Below are 23,134 nucleotides of genomic sequence, written 5' to 3'. Positions count from 1 at the left end.
ATCTTGCTAGGTTTGGTATACCCAACCCTCCCTTGGCTATTGGTAGATAAGTTCGCTCTCACGCCAACTGGGGCTGCTTACCATCCCATATGAAGGCCTCAAGGGCAGCTTGTAGTTTTTTTTAAGTGGGCGCGGCTGGCACCAACGGCATTACCTGCGTAAAATAGAGAATGTTTTGCAACCGGGTCATTTTGACTGCTGCTTTGTGACCCATTCCAGAAGTGGGACCCCCATGCCGGGACTGGATGAGGGATCTCACTGTCCTTAAAAGTTCTGTATTGTTGTGCGTCACCGAGCCTTCTATATTAGGGAGTATGTGAATTCCCAAATACTAGAATTCCCACTGGATCATGTAGTTCTCTCTCAAGAGGTGAGACACCTTCAGGCAGCTATTGAACTTTATGAAAAAACATTATTAATTAATTCATTAATTTTCATTTTTCAACCCACAACACCTTACTGGGTAATTTTTGGAAAGCTCTCTCTCCTACTTGGAATACAATTACTTAAAATGAACTTTGTTCTCAGTGTAGATTAAATATTACGTTTACCACAGTACACCAGTTGTAAAAGAATGTGCCCATATAAGTGCAGGGAGAGTGGTGTGCCTGTGTGATTGCAAGGTGGAGCACATTTAAACCAGAGTTCATGGCATAACCTTCCTTGTTTTTTGGTCTCACCAGCTACAGCGAGTGCACTTTACCTGAAGGCCATATTTCCAATTCCAGTGGTTTCTAACTATGTACATTATAGCAGTCTTGCTTGTGTTGTGATTGTTTAGATTGCTGCAAACTCACACTCCTGTGGATCTCTGAAGGAGGCCCATTAACCAATTGAATAATGGTATAATGTACTGCAACAGTCCAGGGCCAATAGCAGCTTTTAAAAGCCATGTAAAGGGGAATATCATTGTATCTTTAAACAAAGCAAGCCATATTTGCCAATATGCGATTTAGAAAGTAAACTAATATTTAAACAAAATGAGGGAGCAACATAAATAGTCCAAAATCAAGTTGCTGCATTTCTTTATAAAATTGTAATGACTGATTAATCATTTTCTTTGTTAAATTGTTGTACACGAAAAAAAGATAAATACAATTCATATATCTGAGATATTTCATATATATGAAAATGCATTGTACAATTATCTACCTACATTTTTGATACTGTGTAATACTTTTGTGATTTGATGGTTTTTTGCCTCTTTAATGCAGGCATACTTGGAAGGTAAATGCTTCTGTCTTTGCACCACTTCACAGTTTATGTAATCTGGCTATTTCCAAAATCAGTGTCCCTTTATAAGACCTGTTGTAATACGAATTTCTGTTAAAATCAGGATTACACACTTTGTAGAGGGCCTTAAAATACACTGCATTTTACAATAGGAAAGTCTTGTGAAAAAGTGAAAAAGTGCTAAAGCACCACAGGACTACAAGTTTGATTAATCAGAAAGAGAAAATAGATGTAGATTGAATGTACGCATAATCATTTTGAGCAGCAAAGCAAAGCTTAGAATTATAGATGAATCTGGCACCTGGTAATTCCCTCAGCCTGTGTTATTAGTAGTTACCTGATGCAGGATTTCTAACTCAAATTTAAGGCTACAGATAATGCCCTGTTTACTTACTGGTAATCCTCATTACTCTTAGTCCTACTCGTCCCTGACCCAGTTATAATCAATGAGGTAGTATCTAATCACAGACAGGAAACAAAACAGGAAATGCTTGCTGACTCCACCCAACCTCCTGCTAAGGGCTATAATACAATAGCCATACGTAGCACTTCCTGAATTACCAAGCTACACAATGGCCTGATACCGGGATGGTGGGTGGACAGTATGACTGGGTCGAGGATGAGTAGGACTATGAGTAATGAGGATTATCGGTAAGTAATCAGGGCATTACCTTTACATCCCTCGTCCTCGACCTAGCCACAACCAATGAGGTATACCAAGGCAGACATATAAAATAGAAGGCCTTTGAAATACCGTCAGACACAAAGAACCACACTGGATAGAAGCACACCACAGTGAAGTTTCATGCAACATCCAAAGAACAATTCAAGCAGGAGCATTAAGCTCCATAGCTTGTAGAACCCTCTTCCAAAATGCAAACAATCAGTTTGAGCACAATTCAAATGCTAATACCTGCTAAAGGTATGTTCAGATACCCAAGTCCAGGCCAAACAGATCTCTTCCAAGGGCACTCTGTTAAAAGTGTCCCACGAGGCTGAAACATCTCTAGTAGACCTGGCTTGAACATTGGAATAATACGGCAAGGCAGCGCCCTGATATGCCAAAGAGATGGTGTCATTAATCCACTGCCACAGGGTCATCTTAGATGCAGCCTTCCCTTGCCCTGCAAGAACAAAGGTCACAAATAAACTGTCAGAATTATGGAAAGCAATAGACCTGTCCTCTCTCTGCATCCTGGTTGTGCAACAACTGTTCCTCAGGAGAAGAAGGAGCAGGACAGAGAGAAGGCAACACCACTTCCTGAGAGGTACGAAACTTAGAGGAAGAACCCAGGATCCAACCTCAACACCACAGCATCATCCAGGAACCATAGAACTGGAGGGGGAACACCTCAAAGCAGAAACTTCTCGCAACCGCCTTGCCATGTGAAGAGCCACCAGGAAAGTCACTTTAAAAGACATGAATATCAAATACACAGAAGTCAAGGGCTCAAAAGGAGAGCACTGAGGAGAGCGTAGGACCAGAGAAAGATCCCACACCAGTACAAAAGAGCAGACAGCAGGGGAAGTAAGAGAGAAACTTTGAAACAACATGGAAACCAAAAGTCCTTGCATTGGAGGAAAAAGAACCAGAATCTCTGAAGGCCCTGACAGCTGCCCACTGGCCTTTCAATATCGACCGGGCAAGGTGCTTATGAAAACCATCCAAGAAACAGAACATGAAGTAGAAGACAGTACACGAAGAGAACACCACATGTCGAAAGCAGTCCAATGCTAAGAATAAGATGACAGAGTGGAACCCCTACGTGAACCCTGGACCACTGAAATAATGTGTGCTGGCAAACCTTGTCTCAGTAGAGTCTTCTGTTCAACCTCAAAACTGCTACTGTGAGAGGGACAAGCGAGGGATGACTGAGAGACTGCAGAGGAGGCAGTCCCTGAGGCAAGATCCAAGGAGGCCCCACAGCCAGATTCATTAACAGCAGGAACCACAACCTACGTGGCCAATAAAGCGGCATGGCCACCACTTCAGCCTTCTCCTCAGAAAATTCAAAACAAATGGCTGAATGAGAGGAAAGGCAGGGAAGGCATGCAGGAACCCCGTAGGACACAGGATCAACAATGCATCTACTCCCCAGGCCTCCACCTCCGAAATCCTGGAGAAAACGTTGGGAGGAAAGCATTGGTACTGGAGGCAAACAAATGCACCTCCGGGCATCTGAACCTCCATCAGATCAAACGGAACACCCTGGGTGGCAGACACAGATCCTGAGAAGACTGCAACTTGTGGCTCAGGGCATCCGCCACCACATTGTCCATACCCCTGATGTGCTGAGCAGAAATGGCCTGGAGATGAAGCTCCATCCAACTGGCCATATCACAAGCCACTGGATCAACGACTGACTGTGAGTGCTGCCCTGATGATTCACATATGCCACAGTCACACTATTGTTGGAAGGCAACAGAACATTGCAACCAGACAGGTGGACCTAGAAATACCGAAGGGCCATCTCTACCACTGACAACTCCTTCCAGTTGGAGGACTACATGGCCTCAGACAGGGTCCAATGAGCATTGATGGACCACTGACCCAAAGTCTCTCCTCAACCCAGGGCACTGGTGTCTGTTGTCAGGCCCGTCAGTAGAGAAGGATGCATCCACACACCCTTGGTGAGATTCGAGGTGTCCAGCCACCATTGCAGGCTGCGCACAATAATCGGAGACACAGAGATCTCCAAGGCCATATCCTGAATCAGGAAACAAACAAACCGGTGTAGGTGCCACAGCAAGGGACGCATGTGTAACCTGGCCCACAGAACCGTGAAAACAGAGGGCACCATGTGCCCGTGCACTTCTATCCACTGAAACAAAGAAGCTGTTTTCTGCAATGAAAGTAACAGCACCAAGTCCTGCAGCTGTTGGATCCTGGACTGAGGGAGGAACATCTTGCCCAGAACAGTGTCAAAACACCGCTCCAATGAATTTCTTCCTGGTCAAGGATAGAAGATCGCATTTTAGAAGATTCAAGAGGAAACTGTGGCTTCTAAGAGTATGCATGGTCAACTCCAGATGTTGCTGCATCACCATAACAGATGGGGCCTGAATCAACCAGTCATCCAGTTATGTTTGGAGATGAAGGTGAGCGACTAGCTAGCCAACACCTTGATGAAGACCCTGGGTAAGGAACACAGGCCTAATGGTAGGAAATGACCCATCAGCGAGAACCGCAGATACCTCTGGAATCTCAAAGCCACAAGAACATGGAGATAGGCATCCTGGAGGTCCAACGTCATCATTACAAAGCCCGCCTGAATCAACAGAATAATCCGTTGCAGGGTCTCCATCTTGAAAGGGATCCTCCGTACCAACTAGTTTAGGGACTTGAAGTTGGTCACTCTCTGGAAAACCCCTATAATGTTAGAGATGAGGAACACAACAGAATAATACTTCAGGCCTCTCTCTGATGCCAGAACCAGAACAATAGCCTACTTCTGCAACAGCAATAGAACCCCATCCAACAAAGCATTCCTCCTGAGAACATCCATTTGAAGCGGCATCGGAACAGTGCCTGATGAAGGTGGAAAGGTGAGTAAATCAATCTGGTAGCCGTGTTCCAGGATACTCAGCACTCACTTGTCCGGTGTCATGTGATGCCAAGACACCAGTAAATGATGCAGCTTCCCACCAACCTCTGGTGTCACACCAACCTGCTCCCTGGTGGCGGCATGTTAGAAATGGGGGTCTCTAGTTGGCAAGGGCTTCCACCTTTTTCCAAATAGTGAACCTTCTTCCTAGTCAGGATAAGGGAGTTACACTCCTACAATAACCCCTGCTCACCCCCTTGGTAGCTTGGCACGAGCAGTCAGGCTTATCTTAGAGGCAGTGTGTAAAGCATTTGGACATAACCAACAGTAATACAGTGTAAGCACTACAAAAGGACACCACACCAGTTTAGAAAAATATCCAATATTCCTATGTACTTAAGACAAGACCAAAAACGATAAAAAATCCACAATACAATACTTAAAAAAATCCACAGTGATCAAAATATGCTTTAAAAACAGTTCCTTGATGTCGATAGCTCCGTCCGGGGCTATCATGGTGTTGCGAACAAACAAATCCAAACAGATCCGGCTGACCGTGGCATCGCGGGCCAGCTACGGTGTCGGGAAGACCCGCAAACAGTACCTTTCAGAAATGCAGGGCGTCGGCAACCTCTTGTGGAGCTTCCGAAAACATGGCGTCCACAGGCGTCTGTTCCGGAGGTCGGTGCAGGAGTCGTCGGGGCCCTCGAAGTCACACATGTTGCAGGTCGATCTCCTCTGTGTTGGAGTCAGGAGCGCTGGCATCGGCAGGCGTCGTGTGCTGCGTGCGAAGTGCTGCGGTGCAGTGTTCGGTGTCCTCAGGTCGAGGTGCGAGCAGCGGCTCGGTGGCGGCATCAGATGGCGTCGTCGGTGGGACCAGGGTCGCGGTGCAAGATGAAGGCGGTGCTCGCCACGGTGCTGGCAGGTCACGGTGCAAGCAGCGGCGGCGTTGTTGCTGAAGCGCTGTCGTTGGCTGACAAACTGGAGTAGATGGCACCGACGTCGATAGGCCAAGGCTGCAGTGCGGGTAGAGGGCGGTGCATCATGTAACTTTATGAACGGTGCCCTCGAAACACGGTGCAAGCAGCGGCGTGTATTTCGGCGTAGAGCGTCGTCGTCGGGGATACCAAGGCATCGTCGTGAAGCGAGGCGGTGCGGAGTGCTTTGCCCACAGGTCACGGTGTGAGCAGCGGCTCGGTGGCAGCCTCAGCAGGCGTCGTCGGTGAGACCAGGGTAACGTTGCAGCGGTGCCCTCTGTGGTGCCAAGGCATCGTAGTGAAGTGAGGCGGTGCAGAGTGCGGTGCCCATGGGTCGTGGTGTGAGCAGCGGCTCTGTGGTGGTGTCAGCAGGTGCCGTCGGTGAGATCAGGGTCGCGGTGTGGCATTGCGGCGGTGCCCTCTGCGGTGCCTTCAGGACACGGAGTCAGCAGCGGCGTCGTAGACGTTGTCAGGTTGCCTTTCTTCTGTTGCAGCACCTGACACACAGTCCCCAGTGCTGAGGGCAGAAGAGCGTGAAGTATTTGCTGTTCCTGAGACTTCTTGAACAGGGGGCAAGCTCTATCTCAAGCCCTTGAAGATACTCACAAAAGTAGATTGCAGAAAGTTCAGTCAAGTCCTTTCACTGGCCAAGACAGAAGCAGCCACTGCAGGCCAACACAGCAAAGCTCACAGCAAAGTGGAAGTCCCTCCTCACAGCTTCTCCAGCTCTTCTTCTTGGCAATCTTCTTGATACAAAAGAGTTCTAAATGTTCAGGGGTCTGGGCCCCAATATTAAATCCCCAAATCCTTTGATCTCTTAGGCAGAGAGTGTCTTTGCCCAGCCAGAACCAGTTCTGCCTTCTCTGGTGTGATTTCCTGGCAGGAGGTGGAGACGGCATTGTCAGAGGCGAAAAGGAAATCTCCTCCCCCTCCAGCCCAGGTCTATTCAGCTCTTTCCTGGCCCACCTAGACTATCTGGAGCCACTCCTGCTCCGCAGCCTTCTGTCATCCAAAACCCAGACAGGCAATCCGCATTCCAGCAGAGGCACACTGGATGACTGAGCAAGAAAATACCTACTTTCTAAAAGTGGTATTTTCAAACACAGAATGTAAAAATCACCTTCACTAAAAGATGCATCTTTAGGTTCTGAATTCAGGCATACTAAACTGTATTTTCTTACCTAGTTCCCAGGGCCAGTTATGTTTATAAGATATTATAAACAAATTTCCTATTCTGTCGTATGGGGAACAGGTAGCCTTGCAATAGTGAAAAACGAAATGGGATGTAACACCAGGGCATGTCCTACCTTTCAAAAACACTGCACCCTGCCCACAGGGGTACCTTGGGCCTACCTTAGGGGTGACTAACATGTAGAAAAGGGAAGGTTTAGGGGCTGGCAAGTGTGTGCACTGGCCAAGTCGACCTGGCAGTTACAATCTGCAATGGCAGGTCTGAGTTACCTTTTCAGGGCTACTCATGTGGGTGGCACAATCAGTGCTGCAGGCCCACTAGTAGTATTTGATTTACAGGCCCTGGCACACTCAGTGCACTTTACTAGGGACTAACAAGTAAATCAAATATCCAATCATGGAAACTCCAATCCATAACACAATTTACCACAGGAGTACTTGCACTTTACCACTGATCAGCAGTGAGAAAAGTGCGCAGAAACACTATGCCAGCAAAAACAGAGTAAAAACCGGGAGGGCAGAAAGCAAAAACTCAGGGGAAGCACGCCAAAAGATGCCAATTCTAACACAGCATAATCAGGAACGCTGATTAGGATTCTCCAGTTTTCTCTGGAATTTTCCTCGAAAACCCTTGCCCTGGCCCTTCTGACCCTTGAAGGCATACTTCTGCCGACAGGACGGCTGATTAAAGGACTTATTCGTAGAGAAGTAAGGGTGCTTTGGCTGCTGTGTGTTCAAAAGGAAAAGGAATGCTTCAGCTCCTTGAAAACCTTATGTAACTTCTCCTCCAGTCCTTTCCCAAAAAGTCTCAGACCTGTAAATGGCAATCTCAAAGCCATCAATGTCTGCGCAGCACCCGTGTTCCACCCTTTCAGCAACAGATTGCGCCTGGCCGCAATGGAAGCACCACAGGACAAAGCTGATGCTGATCATAGAAGTATATAAGGGATAAGTACCCCCGACCAAATATTATAAGGTATTGCAAGTCATAGAGGAGTTTTATAACCATACAGAGGAACAAGGGCAATTTCCTTTATGAGATTGTGGAACTCCAAGGTGACTTAAAATATCCTTATCATGCACACCAGTGTAGACTTTATGCCATATAACACATGGTCACACCATCACCTTTCCCACAAACCACTTAAAACCTTGGTGTGTAGGTCTTTCAAATGAAGGAATGAGCATGTTTGCAAACATGAAGAATAAAAACAAAACATCCATTGCAAAATTAAGCACATCAAAATACTGTAGGATATTTGTTGCAAACAGATATTAGAACCTGTTCAATACATGTCAGATTTTTTATTTTTTTAAACAGAAGTAGTTTGAAATGTGTAGAAACATGCTGAAAGATTCTAGCTTTTCTCTAGCTATCTAAGGAGTGCAATAAATAAACATGTTCTCTCAGCTTGTCATAGTAAACTAGAAAAATAGAGCAGAATAAAGAAAAACAATGTTTCATTTTTTCCTTTCTTTTAACAGCTGCTTCAGTTATGCTTTACGACCTTTCACCTCAGCTGCTGGCTCTGGCAGCAGACACTGTGATGTCAGAACTGGACTGTAATGACTTGTAATAGTCGAGTTCTGGCATCTCTGCGACTGGGTGCATCACAAGTCACCAATTACAAAGAAATTACAGACTGGCGTTATACAGGAATTACATAATCCCGTGTATTATAATAACCTGAACCAGCCATTCCAGATTTTGAACCTGCAAGTCTCACACGTCTTTTCAATGGATGCTTCTTTCATGCCAAAGGAATTGCAGGTGAAGAATAATCAATGTGGCGCAATGAACGGCCATTATGATTTGAGAGTACAAATAATAAAATAAATCAGTTGATAGCAATGTAAGCCATAAAATAACACAGTTGATTATTATATTTAAAGCCAGGCCGTGGTGTAGGCGCGCATCATTGGCATCCTGTTCAAACTCCCACTCTTTGTGTATGTGGTTACATTCACCATTGTAATTATTACCGCATACCCTGTCGCTTGCTATATGTTATGATGCTGCGTCAAGTCAAGGTTATTTAAAGGAACAATTGAATAAATCACAACACAGTTACACAGTTTCCAGGATAATATAAAATAATATGTTCTGACAGACTGAATGGCCTATAATTCCCACAGAAAACGTCCTCTGTATTCATATTTATGTTTTTCCTTAAGCACAATGCGTGCTTGTTGCATATTCCTTCTTCTAAATGCCCTACAAGGTGATAATATTCGAAAATGCATGACTGGTTTATGCCCACAGTAAACTAACTGCGTTCCTGTAAATCTCAGCTGCCAAAAGGCTCATACAAACCGTGCTGGAAGGACTTGTGATCATCAATTATTTGACTTTAAATATTTTAGGCTCATGACACAAATCCAATATTGCTTGCATGGCTGGGTAATGTCTATAGATCCCAAGGTCATTGAGTGCATCTGAAAGTTCACAAGCTCCATAAATAAACAGTGTTTAGCACAATATCTGCTTGTCATGCTATTGTGTGCAATTGGACGTTTTTTTTTCTTAGTTGGGGTTGCATAATTGACGTGGCCTGCTGGGACTTTCAATAAATAATGATCTCGGTAATAACATGGCCTGCTCCTATCACTACTGACAGAAAACTCTGAACAGGACAACACCAAGCTCAGTGTTTACAAAGATCACGACGAAAATGCCATAAATAGTGAAACCAATCTGTCTCACTCTGTCTCGAGACTAAGCAGAAACCCTCATGATTTGAGTGTTCAATCCAGTCATCGGGTCCAATTTCCCCCATTATTAATTAGGGATTTCTAGGGCCAAAGGTGGGTTGTTGTTGGAGAGATTGTGCCATCTGCAAGCGCGAGAATGCCTGCATGCAAATGTACACTTGAGCGTTTGCTTGGAGTGTTGTTTAGAACTGTGTTTGTGTTCGAACGTCAGTGACAGAAATAAACATAGACTGAGACAGTGGCACAGACAGATCAGATGGCTGCTGCCTTGTATATTTAACTGTCTAACTGGGTGCTTAGTTTGGAAAAAAAAAACACGTAAGTGATACTTGGACATGTCAAATGGCTAGTGAGCGCATATCATAATTCACGTGCCATGTCCAGACACGGTATTGTCCAACTGCCTGACAGGAAGATGCAATTTGAAAATGGTAGACTTTTGACAACATCAAGGTGCCGAATTAATACATTTTTCAACCAAAAACTTTCCAGATCAGCGCGCACAAATACAGACATGCACATACAAGAATCACATTTTTGCACCAGACTTCAGTTGGAAACGTATGTGCTGCTCTTTTTCTATAGCCTGGTAAAGTACAAATCTGTTGGAACTCCTTAACTATCAGTCCGTGGACACCTTCTTTCTTCTTTCTATACTCTTTCCATTGGGAACATCATTCCTCCTTTGCCTTATATTACTATCTACAAGCTGAATACCGACTAGAAGCTGATAACACCAAAATCCTTTCCTCATGGCTAGCTCTCCATTTTCTCTCTAACTGTTTTCATTGTCTGTTGGTGTCCTGGTGGTCCATTGTGTACCAACTGGCTTGTTTGTTGGATCTTCTCTGTTTGTTGAGTTTCATGGGTGCGAGAGAGTCTGTGCAGTTCTTGATCACATTGTTAAAGTCATCAATATCCTTTTTATGTTGTCTGCTGGGTTGGGTAGGTCAGTGTGAAGGGTGTTGAGCAATTCTGATTCTGAGATTTTGCTCCAGCTGAAGGTGGTTAGATTGACACTGGTGGATGTGTTTGTCTGCAGCGTGTTCTTTTGGAAATAGATTATGGAGTGGTCGGTCCATGTGAGGGGTAAGGTTGAGTTGAACTTAATGTTGTTGAAGGTGGTAAAGATGAGGTCTAGCGTGTGTCCAGTAATGTGTGTGGGTTCTGTGACGAGTTGGACTAGTCTGATATTGTTTAGACTTTCTAGGAGTGCTGTGTAGCAGGGGTCAGTTCTGTTTTCCAAATGGAAATTGAGCTCTCCAAGGAGCACAAAGGCTTTTGAGTCAATGGCGAGGAGGGCAATAAAGTCTGTGATGAGGTTGGTGACGGGAGCTCATGGTCCCAGGGGTCAGCAGAAAAATGTTCCATTTTAGATTACGTTTTCAGAGATTTAAGCATTAAGTGCAGTTGGTCCATGAATGGATTTGCTTTTACTGCAGTCGTTAAACAAATATTGGCATCTTTGTACATAATAGTGAGCCCCACTCCTGGTTTCTGATGGTGGTTCTGTCATGCAGTCTTATAGACTGCTGCAGTTGCCATGGTGATGTTAGGTGCCAATGTTGGGTTGAACTAGGTTTCCATGAGGAAGACAAAGTCTGGTGCATTGCTGCTCAGCAAGTCCCAGACTTTGGTTGCATGTTTGCTGAGTGAGCAGGTGTTGAGTAGCATGCAAATAAATTAATATTGGAGTGCTGGTTTGCTGTGATTGCTGTTGAATGTGAGTTGTGTGGCTGGTGTTTGTGTGGGAGGTGTGAGTAGGTCACTGATGGTGAGGCGGCAATGTATGCCAGTGAAGGCTCTCACTCTGGTGTGTGGCATGGCATAGTAGCAGTGGGGAAGGTGTCTCAGATCGAGCAAGCGGAGGAGCACCGCTGTGGATTCCTGGGGGGCAATTGGACAAGAATTTGTGGCACTTGGCATGATCCAGGTGTGGATGGGCACAGACGGGCTTGCCTTTGGTATGCTTTCAGCTACCATTAAGAAGGTCTTGGGAGGGACACAGAGGTAGTGAAAGACACACAATTGATGGACGGAATGCAGAACAAATCAAAACATTCACCTCCAGTCAAGAGATCTGGGTTAAATCCATCATTCTTTTGCTCACCATTACCCCAGTTTAGACCTGGCCATATGCAAATCAGTTTTGACCCTGTGCCTCATGGGAACAGTCCAGCCCGAACTGCCAAGCCAGGTCCTCCCTGGACCGGAATCAAGCATCCTATGATCGGTTTCAGGGTTTCACCCCTCAATCAGCCAGGATAGCTTGATTCCAGTGGCACAGTGACCCTGGGACCCACGTCTGGGCAAACCAGGCGCACTTAGGGCGAGGAAGCAAAAGACACACAATTGATGGACAGAATGCGGAACAAATCAAAACATTCCTCCCCAGTCAAGAGATCTGGGTTAAATCCATCATTCCAACCCAGTTTAGACCTGGCCATATGTAAATCAGTCGTAATCCTCTCCCTAGCATAATGGTTAATTTTAATGGAGAAATAATTGCTTACCCTCCTTAAGGCAAGTACTTAAAGGCAAAAAATAGTCAGTGAGTGCAGGTGAAATGATGGCACTGAGAAGATGGGAAGTACATGGTTGAGACATTGATACACCCTTTCACAGAATGGAAGATCCAGTGCAGTGTTTAAGCTCATACCACTTTTACCTCTACCAATTGTAGATCATAATAATGCCTGGGGCAGGCAGAACACTGTGAGTGACAGAATGGGAAGGTGAGCAATATACAGCAGCAGAAACAGCACTGCAGTGGTGTAGATATGGAGTTAGGCTACCACGTGGTGTGAAAAATTGGAATGGGCAATTTAATCAAGACAGACAGAAAAGTTCTCACAATATTGAAATAGGGTACCATACTCCTATATTTTGCATGGCGTACATTTTGTGCCCTAGAACTTTGGCTCAGAGCACCTCCTCAGAATCTCTCCATAGAGACATATGTTATTGCTTCGTGTGTGCCCATGTGCACCTCAGCATGATGCATGTCTAGAACCCCTGCATCTGCACCATCTGGGCTTCTCATAAGTGTAACTAAAATAACATTTTCCTTCAGTGATTATGCAAGTGCTATCATGCTCCTCCTCTAATGAAGACACATGGAGAGTCCCACCCATTTATGTTATGAGTGGTGGAAGCTTCAATGCCTATGACTAAATGTGAATTATATGATGAATGAAAAAAGAATCAATAATAGATTTATGAAACAGGAGACCCTAAGGTTGATACTATATTTCCTTTTATGAAAATTTTTGTGGAAAGGTCTCTTAACACTGTTGGAAATGAAGGCACCCACCTTGCTGGCTGAGACTGCCACAGTACAACTCCAGTGCATCCTACTCAATGCATGTTTGCTCAGAAACCACACCACAGAGATCTGGGACACAATCTCATGCCTCATCCTGGACATTGTCATCCTCACAGAGACCTGGCTGAACATCGCATCTGCACCGGACATAACCATTGCCACCCCGAAGGCTGCAAGATAATACACCAGGACCGAAGCAACAAACACGGAGGTGAAATTGCCATCACCTAGAAGGGCACTATCGGCTGCATGAACTCTTCAGATGATTCAACCCCCGATAACAGAGCACCTCAACTTCCAACTCCACACAGATGGAAAAAACACAATAAGAGGCAGCCTTACCTATATATCATCAAGGCCACGTCCCAGCTTCTGCAACTCCATTCCTGACCTCATCACCCGATCGCCATTGACTCAGAGCTCTACATCTTATTAGGAGATCTTAACTTCCACCTCAACGGCGACCCCAGCAACACCAACACAATTGACCTCCTGGAAAGCATGAGCAACATCAGCCTCAAGCAACTTGTCACTGACTCCTCCCACATCGCAGGACACACACTCAACCCTATTTTCATGTCCAGCAACAGAGTCAAGTACAGCCATGTCTCTCAGCTCACCTGGACAGTCCACTTCACCATCTCACAAACTACCAACACTTGCACCTTATCTCCTAGCTTCACATGCATAAACTGGAAAAAGATATCAGAAGACCAGTGGAACAAGTCTTTCAACACCCACCTCACAGACAGAACATCCAACCCAGAATAGGCTGCATTGAAATTCTCCCAGTGGATCAGCAAATGCACCAACACAATCACCCCAACCAAGCCAGCCAAATCCAAAGGACCTGTCAGAAGAGCCAGCTGGTTCACTGAGGAGTTGAAATCCACTAAGCACACCTGGCGGTAATTAGAGCAATTGTGCTCCACTCAGTGTTGACTATAGTGTAGTGTAGACAACACTGAGGGGAGTGCAACATATGGACTAAATGTACCACGATGCAAAGTAATAATTCAAGATGTTGACCCACACATACCAAGCCCTTCACAAGGGAGGACCAGCTGGCATCAACAAACACCTGACCTTCCACCAACCAATCAGACACCTGTGATCCACCTCTCTCTTCCTTACAGACATCCCCGGATCCGCCAAAGAAACAGCAGAGGATGCTCCTTCTCAAGCTTGTCATCCAAATCTTGGAACTACCTGCCTCTCTACCTCAGGACCACCCCATCACTCCAGCAATTTAGGAAAGGACTCAAGACTTGGTTGTTCGAATAAATAGCTCACCACAAATCAAGCAGCAATTCCAGCACCTTGAGATCTTTGAAAGTGATTTGCAACACATCAAAAATCCTTGATTGATTAAAATCCTTGAATGATTAAGATAGGTGGTTGAGTTCTTCAAAACAAACCATTTGTTGAATGGACAAAGTGAATCGTCTGCATGGTTTAGAGTTTAGATCAATGGTTAGTCTCAGGTCATCTTCCATTTCCATTTGAAATCAGAAAGACTGTTTCCAAGGAAATGACAGTGCAAGGAAGTTATAGGGGTTAGATTTTTTGTAGTGTAGAAACAGGTAAACCTTTCATGATGGGAAGCTATACATAGACATCTGGTGGATTTGGTTAATACATTTTGAATTCTTCACTGGATTGTATGTCACAATATCGATAACAAAATATTGTGACAAAAAGAAATTGTAACCTAATTATTGTGAAAAGTATTGTCAGATTTGAATACATACAACATAAAGTACCAAAATATCAACAACATAAAAATTGGTAACAAAAATATAATCACAAAAAAATTGATCATCAAACAAACAAAAATAACTTTTTTTTAAATGGGAGAACATAAATATCACACAACAAAACATTGACAACTCACTGTTAAAAATACTGCATTTAGACCTCATTATAAATTGAGCAATGTGAAATTAATTTGTGAAATTCCACTCTGCTAAATTATGAGTGGCCCAGATTTACCAAGAGTGAGAACAAGACTGCCTGTTATACCTTCATGAAAATGCAGCTAAAAAGAAAGATTTGGAAAAGGGCTGCATTGCATCCCAGGCCTTAAATCCCCCCCCCCCATTGCCCAATACTCAGACAAGGCACATGGGACCTTGTAAAGCTCCTCCTGTCAGTGAACCTTTTCTCCTTCCCTCCCATTCTCCACATCCCTTTTGTCCACCCCTCACATTACAACAGTTCCCCACGCACATGTATCACCTGTTTAGAGAAGGTAGTAAATGTGTCTGTTAAAGGAGACACCATGTTGAAAACTGCCCAGTAATTCCAGGTTCACGCAGTTATTTCCCAGTCTGTGGAGTGTAATTGATATTAAGATTAAATATGTGTTGAAATATGGATCAACAAAGGTAATTCTGGCCACTCAGAATCCGATTACATATTTACTCCTAAGGATGTCTTAACATACAAACCAAAAATAAACATGTTTATATAAAAGAACACAAAAAAATGTCCAACTGATTACATAAGCCAAAAAAAAAAATTACTTAACCAATCAATCGAATTTACAAACAGTTGAACCCAAAAAAGATCTAATAACAACTGAAGGGTACAAACAGAGCACACCACAAACAATAAGTCCTGCCAAACCTCCCTGCACCCACGCAAAAAGAGGAACATGTCAAACTGCTTGAGAAAACATGTAGTGACCCAAAGAAATTTGTGATCCTTTTTTTTTATTTTTATGAAATGTATTTAACATGACATCTCATGAGAAACTAAAAAATGTAATTACGCAGGTGTCTCAAATATGTGAACCTATTATAGTTCCACTACAAATACAATCCCTGAAAAACTTTAAATTTAAAAATATTATTAAAGAAGATATGTAGCTGCCATTGAAGAAAATGTAGAGCCTTGTCAGCCAAAAAGGAATATCAAACTTTTGTTTATGTCTAATTGAAAAAGCAAACTGAAATGTTACATGTTTATATAAGTAAACTACCCCTTTATTGTTTTTTTTAAAGGTAGCATTTTCAGATAAAAAAAATATGAAGTAAACCGACCTATATGGGGAAGCCAATATTAACATATATGACTATAAACCTTCAAAAGAGAACATAGTTAACAAAAGAACACATTTGCAATACACAACATAGAATTCCAATTCTTCTCCTGAGGGAGCTAATGCCATGAATGTAGCTACTGAGGACTTCAGGGATCGCATTCATCCACATTCAATGGGTGAAATTAAAATAAGTTATTTTCCGTAATTTAGAAGATGTAGCTTCCACTTCTACAGATTTTATAGACAATAGCCTTAAAACTATGCCCCCAAATCCATACACAGCTAGCTGGTTATATGTACGCTGCACAAAGTTTAAATAGGGGTATCAACAAAACAGGAAAGCTATTCAGGAAATTGATATTCAGACCCTTAACTATAACACACACTAACAAAGACTTCATATTATATGAAAACGAGAATAAAGACAAACAAATCATATTTTTCTGTACTGCATTACTATTCAAACCTTAACACTGGCACCAATTTGGGAATGTGACTGAACTTGCCGCCCCCATTTACCCAACTCTTCACAATACACTGCCAATATCTAATTAATAAGATTCACCTGTCTATAATTTTATCTAGCAGGCAAGCTTCCCGGTACATGATATTCATCACACCATAAAGTAAAACACAAACAAATATCAACCAGTACAAACTACTAGTGACTTTGAATATGTAACGAAACATACCATAAATAAAGCCTACAATGAAACACAAAAGCCAGAATGCTAATTCATTTTAATTAGGTAATTTGTCACAACATGCAAAATTCCACTCTAGTTGTAAAATATTCTACCAAAGACAAGAATGCATTTGAAGTAAATAATAAATAGCTATTGCTTTTGCTCCTCCTCCTGAAGTTGTAAAACATTATGATTTCCTAACTGATTGATACTATTATGATACTAATGGAAAAAAGTTCCCCCCAATGTTAGACTACTTCAAGGACGAATGTAGAGGTCAGGGCTCTGATGCATACACTGATTTTAATTCCTGTAGTGGATCGTGACCGAAAGCACCGAAAATACGGGAGAAAAAGAATAATGCCACAGAAATCACATGGCTACCAGGAACTAAGGCAAAGGCAATCATTAGCTCAAAATGTTTGCCCTATCATTTCAAAAACCCACAAGAGAACTGCATGATATGCTAGCTGTAAATGTCCTCTTATTTGAAAATATACAAGGTCAGAATTGCCTAGAACCAATTGATGCCCTAGAATCAATAGTACACAGCCTAATATAGCCAAAACGGCAAAGGCAATTTAACAATAACTAATAATAATCAAACCATCCATAGCAGTCCAAAAATAAACAACTAATCCTAAATTCAGAACTAGAACCACACTGCTGTACTTTAAATATCTTAATGAAGTTCCGCTACATCTACTAATTTTTAGAATTGTGTATTTTTTTTGTAAATACTTGATTACATCATTGGAGAAATCTATCTAAAACAGATTTATCATTCGTGCAAAAATGTCTTTATTATCGGTTTCATTTGAATGAAATAAATGTAATTTCCTGTGTATTAGGAAACAGTACCTCCAAACAAAATAGAGTACCTCAGGGTCCCAAATGTGTTACAACAATAGGGTCTGATTACAAGTTACACACTACTGGAGAGGGCTAAATTCTGCGTGTGGAATCAAACATTACTATGTGGTAACAGTGCTCCAGTATAGTGCAAATATGAGTTGAATCCCACAAAGTGGGGAATCACTGTGTGGAACCAGGTTTACTAGTTGTATTTCCCAATTCTATGAGGTATAATACATCCATTGACTATCTTCTCTAACCATTTGTCAATTGTATAAATGGTCCTCTGTTTGCGATGTAGTTATAGGGAGGAGTGAGGCCGGAGTGAGTGAAAGCTCAGTTCTGGCAGAGGTGAGCATTGTATGCTCCAAAGTGCAAGAGAAAAATAGGGAAAGAAGTTTGGCTGCTCCAGGCTCATGTTTTTATACCATGTCAAATACTACAAAAAAAAATTGGCACTGGTGTTACAACACCCAGGAAAACCTTATGCGGAAACACTGGACCAGTCAGAAACAGGAGGAGGAGTATTCCATGTGCTAATTCCACCTCAACTCATAGTCATGGCCAAAGTGTTTTGTTTAGTTTAGGATTTCTGACCAGATGGGTTTTTAATCTGTGCAGGGCCAGGAGTTAGACAGTATATCGGAAACAAAAGTATTGTGGGACAAAATAATTTGGCAAGAATTTTGAGGACTAAAATATTATGAATGTAAGTTTCTATAGGTAAGAAAGGTTTTACTATATATAACTCCACATCATTGTCGTTGATGATATTACCTACTAGTGGTCGCCAGTAGGTAGTTATAGTTACAACCTAGTTTTCATAGGAAAAGCATTTTTTGATTTGCTAATAACTTTGGCGTCGTTTGACGAATCTTTGTGAAATTCTTTAAAAAAAAAGTATTTCCAGGTCAGCTCCTATTCTGAAAGTTTGGGGGTGATTTGTCAAGTGGGGGCTGAGAAAAAAGGGGTCCCAACACGCGTTTTCCCCATGTTATTTTCCATAGGAAATTTTGCGACGAGCTACAGCCTGAACTGCTGAACGGAATTACCCCATATTTGGCAGAAAGGTAGAGCTTGATTCAGAAAGCGACCTTTTTTTTAAATGGTGTAAATCCGTTCAGTAGTTTTTGAGAAATTCAAAGAATAAGAGTAAAAAAAATCAATTTCCCATAGGAAACTTTGTGCAAGGCTAGAGCCAAAACTACTGAACAGATTTACCCCAAATTTAGCAAAAAGGTAGTGCTTGGATCAGAATACGACCTTTTTTTTAAATGGTGTAAATCAGTTCAGTAGTTGCTGAGAAATTAGAAAAATAAATGTTTTGATATCTGGGTGGAGCCTAAGTCCTGTGCACGAGCGTCACTGTGATTGGCTGTCAACACTCCAAACCAGGAAGTATTGACAGCCATCTTGTGACTCGGTAGAAGCGAGTCACCAGAAAACACAGAAACAAAGGTATAAAACAAGAGAACGGGGCAGGGTAGAAACACCCTGACCCCTTAGGCCTGCTCAGGGGGTCCCAGAAGAACCCTCAGGGCCAACGAAAGCATTAAAAAAAATATATATATAGGTGCAATTCGCGTTGGGGTCGTGGGTTCCTGCATTTTATTTTAATTATACCCCTGGGTGGGCTCGGTCCTGGGGGCATTTCTTAAAAATTATTAGCGGGGGCTCGCTGGGGTCCCCGCAGACCAGGGGCTTCACTCATGTTGGGAGGGGGGTTGCACGGCCCCCCTCCTGGAGCCCTCCATGTGCTTATAACTTTGGCGTCGTTTGACGAATCTTTACTAAATTTTCCAGAAAGTTTCTCTTTTTTGATCAGCTCGTATCTTGAAAGTTTAGGGGTGTATTGAGGACGTACAAGGTTGGTTGTTGATTGAAAGCAAGTTTATTGCGAGATATTTGCACCCACGACCGGAGCCATCCAGCTGCAGAGACATATTACAGGGTGATTGGTCAAGGGGGGGTGAGAAAAATGGGGGGTCCGAAAAAGTGTTTTCTCAAAGCATTTTCCATAGGAAACTTTAGACAAGGTTACAGGTCAAACTGCTGAAGGGAATGACGCCAAATTTGGCAGGGAGAAAAGTCTTGGTCCAGAAAGCGCGCTTTTGTTGAAATGGTGTAAATCCGTTCAGTAGTTTTTTGATTTATTAAAGGGAAAAAGGATATATATATCTGGACGGTGCCTAACTGCCGAGCACGAGCTTGCCTCTGATTGGCTGCAAACACTTCAAACCAGGAAGGGTTAGCAGCCATCTTGTGCCTTGCATCGAGTGAAGATATAAAAGAAAGGTCCCGGGGGCAATTTAATATACCTCTTTCCCGCTGCGTCTCCCTACATCACCAGGTAGCGCACCCTTTTCCCCCATCAACAGCATACCTCCAACAACATTCTTGGGCCCGCAAGTCTCCCTCTGCAAACCACTTGTCGGCTCACAGCTCTTCGGGTGCGAGTTCTCTGGCCCGCAGTTGTATCTGTGAAGCCAAGACTGGAAATATACCACAGGTCTCTCTCTGCGAGAAACCCCATTCACGCTTCCTCTCCCCACATCGCTGTTCCTCAGCTATCCCTTTGGAAGCCGACGGCCCGCACCTTTCCCTATACCAGTCGGCCCTCAGGTGGCCCACTGCCACGTGGCGTTCAGTAGAGCTGCACAGTTATTGGAGATTCAGCGTGTGTGCAGCCAGCGATGATAAGTGATGCACTGAGTTAGTGGCACCTGAAGCGCTCAGCGTGTGCGCACCCTGCAATGATGCGTGGTCCGGGAAGGCCGCACTGGTAACAATGTCTTTTGTCTAATGAATTCTGCCTTAGTAAGGCTTGTTGGCGATGACTTGTGGTGCAGTGAGTTAGTGGCACCTCAAGCACTCAGCGTGTGCGCACCCTGCGATGATGCGTGGTCCGGGCGGGCCACACAGAAAGCAATGTCTTTTGTTTAATGAATTCTGCCTCAGTGAGGCCACGTGGCGGTGACTTGTGGTGCACTGAGTTAGTGGCACCTGAAGCACTCAGCGCGTGCGCACCCTGCAATGATGCGTGGTCCAGGCGGGCCACACTAGTAGCAATGTCTTTTGTCTAATGAATTCTGCCTTAGTAAGGCCACGTGGCGGTGACTTGTGATGCAGTGAATTAGTGGCACCTGAAGTACTCAGTGTGTGCTCAGCCAGCGATGATGCGTGGTGTGGGTGGGCCGCACTGGGAGGAATGTCTTTTGTCTAATGAATTCTGCCTTAATAAGGCCACGTGGCGTTGAGTTGTGGTGCACTGAGTTAGTGGTACCTCTGGCACTCAGATTGTACACAGCCAGCGATGAAGCGTGGTGTGGGCGGGCCGCACTGGAAGGAATGTCTCTTGCCTACTGGACTGCGTCATCTGCAATCGCCACTCCATCTGAATTGTGAGCCCTGCAGTCCGCAGTGTAGTTCAAAGGCAGTAGTCTGTACAGACCTAAGTCTGCAGTGCTGTGCCGCAGTATTTGCAGGGCGTTACAACAAACAAATGATGGACGGAATGCTGACAATGCATACATTCTCCCCCAGTCAAGAGATCTGGGTTAAATCCATCGTTCTTTTGCCCACTACACCACCCGAGGTTAGACATGGCCATATGCAAATCAGTCTTGACCCTGTGCCTCATGGGAACAGTCCAGCCCGAACTGCCAAGCCATGTCTTCCCTGGACCGGAATCAAGCATCCTAGGACCGGTTTCTGGCTATCAGCCGTCATCAGCCAGGATAGCTTGACTCCAGTGGCGTAGTGAGCACGGGTCCCACGTCTGGGAATACCCATCCCACTTAGGGCGAAAAGCGTTGCAACAAACAAATGATGGACGGAATGCTGACAATGCATACATTCTCCCCCAGTCAAGAGATCTGGGTTAAATCCATCGTTCTTTTGCCCACTACACCAGCCGAGGTTAGACATGGCCATATGCAAATCAGTCTTGACCCTGTGCCTCATGGGAACAGTCCAGCCCGAACTGCCAAGCCATGTCTTCCCTGGACCGGAATCAAGCATCCTAGGACCGGTTTCTGGCTATCAGCCGTCATCAGCCAGGATAGCTTGACTCCAGTGGCGTAGTGAGCACGGGTCCCACGTCTGGGAATACCCATCCCACTTAGGGCGAAAAGCGTTGCAACAAACAAATGATGGACGGAATGCTGACAATGCATACATTCTCCCCCAGTCAAGAGATCTGGGTTAAATCCATCGTTCTTTTGCCCACTACCCCACCTGAGGTTAGACATGGCCATATGCAAATCAGTCTTGACCCTGTGCCTCATGGGAACAGTCCAGCCCGAACTGCCAAGCCATGTCTTCCCTGGACCGGAATCAAGCATCCTAGGACCGGTTTCTGGCTATCAGCCGTCATCAGCCAGGATAGCTTGACTCCAGTGGCGTAGTGAGCACGGGTCCCACGTCTGGGAATACCCATCCCACTTAGGGCGAAAAGCGTTACAACAAACAAATGATGGACGGAATGCTGACAATGCATACATTCTCCCCCAGTCAAGAGATCTGGGTTAAATCCATCGTTCTTTTGCCCACTACACCACCCGAGGTTAGACATGGCCATATGCAAATCAGTCTTGACCCTGTGCCTCATGGGAACAGTCCAGCCCGAACTGCCAAGCCATGTCTTCCCTGGACCGGAATCAAGCATCCTAGGACCGGTGTCTGGCTATCAGCCGTCATCAGCCAGGATAGCTTGACTCCAGTGGCGTAGTGAGCACGGGTCCCACGGCTGTATTTGCAGGGGGCCTGCGTCGAGGAGGCTGGCGGTTATGGCGGTAACTACGTGGCAGGATAAGGGCTATTGCTCTGGCAGACGTGTTGGCTTTCTCACAAGTGAGCCACGCCCAGTGTCCCGGCCTATTTAGTCACACTTCTACGCTGGAGTGGTGTATGTTGGACCAGCCCACTGCGCTTCCGCGTACAGGGGACAACGATACAGGTAGAAGACTGAGATCTTCCCCACTGCCTGAGGTAACATGGTTGCGTCCACTGTCCACAACACTACAAGCACCAGCAGTATATGTACACATGGAGAGGTTTGTGCTCTGCATAGTGAGGTCTGTCCAGCACATCACAGCTACACTTGGTATTGTGGGCATTTTCATTGGTGGGTGACTTGCGTCCTTCACACATGTTTGGTTGCCACATCTCGCAACATTCAGCTATTGTGTGGCTGAGGGGCCATGCCGTTTTTGGAAGGTCCACTGTCCTGTTGTGCGCTGCCTCTGTGGTAGTTGGGGGGGTGGCCCGGGGGGTCCTGAGGGTGGTGGCAGTGGGTTTTGTGCCCTTCTTGGGTGTCGGAGGAGCATGATCAGTAGCTCTATGACATGTGTTATTCTTCAGATGTGATTCTGGGTTGGGCTCCCTTTCACACTATAGGTAGTCGTCCTACTTTACACCATTAAAGGGAGATGTTACATTCCTACTGCTAACGCAGCTTATTGCCTGTTTTTGGATCGCACCGCAAATTTGGCTGCTCGTTGAAGATATCGGGAAGTGGTGTTTTCATGTTATTTTTGTACAGGAACGCCTACTCTGCATATTAA

Source organism: Triturus cristatus, chromosome 8 (genome assembly GCF_964204655.1).
Source record: "Triturus cristatus chromosome 8, aTriCri1.1, whole genome shotgun sequence".
NCBI lineage: Eukaryota > Metazoa > Chordata > Amphibia > Caudata > Salamandridae > Triturus > Triturus cristatus.
This window is presented reverse-complemented; position numbering follows the sequence as displayed.